The sequence below is a fragment of the Penaeus monodon genome, chromosome 25 (genome assembly GCF_015228065.2).
Source record: "Penaeus monodon isolate SGIC_2016 chromosome 25, NSTDA_Pmon_1, whole genome shotgun sequence".
Lineage (NCBI taxonomy): Eukaryota > Metazoa > Arthropoda > Malacostraca > Decapoda > Penaeidae > Penaeus > Penaeus monodon.
The window spans coordinates 1,918,186-1,919,200 of NC_051410.1; positions in this window are offsets into that span (position 1 = coordinate 1,918,186).

The following is a 1,015-nucleotide window of genomic DNA, read 5'->3' on the forward strand; positions in this document are numbered from 1 at the left end:
AGAAAACAAAAACACACAAATGCATAGTGTTTACATTCACCCAATATCATCATGTTTATATCCATCCAATGTGGATCTGGTATATCACCTCCCCTATTTCTCCAGTTACTCTACGGTGCAACAGTACTACCCTAACATCATGGCAAAGAAGCAACATTTAAGCAGCAAAAGGGATGTCTCAACTTTTTAAACTTGCACACTCTGTCCAATGCACAATTCTGTAGCAACCCCCATATCAGCAGACTGGGATACACCTGCAAACCAAAAATGCTTCAAGGGAAAAAGATTAAACTAAATGGTATAAATACTTCAACGCTCACACAGACAATACAAGAATGAAAATCCCTCCACCAGAAGACACAGTTAATATAGAATTCTGTATAATAAAGCTTTGCTGCCTCGGTCTGGTAAGGAGAGATTTTCAGTCTGTATCTCTGAGCACAAATATTCCTGTAAAATTCAACATTCCCCTGTCAACACCTCAGCTTCACTCTGACTATGTATCCTTCACTCTGACTGTGTATCCCAGCAAACCAAAATGGATAATGTGGCAGAAACCTCCATAAAAGAATCTGGTTAACAGTGCTCCAGACATACGCACAGCAACAATAGAGAAAAGACGGGCATTCTATGATGAAGTTGGTGAGTTTAGAACTACCATTTACGTTTTTATAATAAACCTACTTTGTGACTTATAAAGTGAAAATTCTGCAGCATTGCAGCACCTGCTGAAAATATCTAGAAGGCAGGTACAAGTATTATATACAACTATATTCATCTCATTTTTTGGAATAAAAAAATATCTAGAAGCAATAGTATAATCTACGCCTTAGGGTGAATATGTCAGTATCAATATATTAGCAGTGTTTGATCTTGTGGAAATACCGGCACCTATATATAAATATTAAACATCTCACTAATTTCTGACAATGTCTTGGTGTTGTCCCCACCATCAGATCACATACCAGTATTTCATTGGACGATTAACTTTCTCACTCTAGCGCATATCATAAGC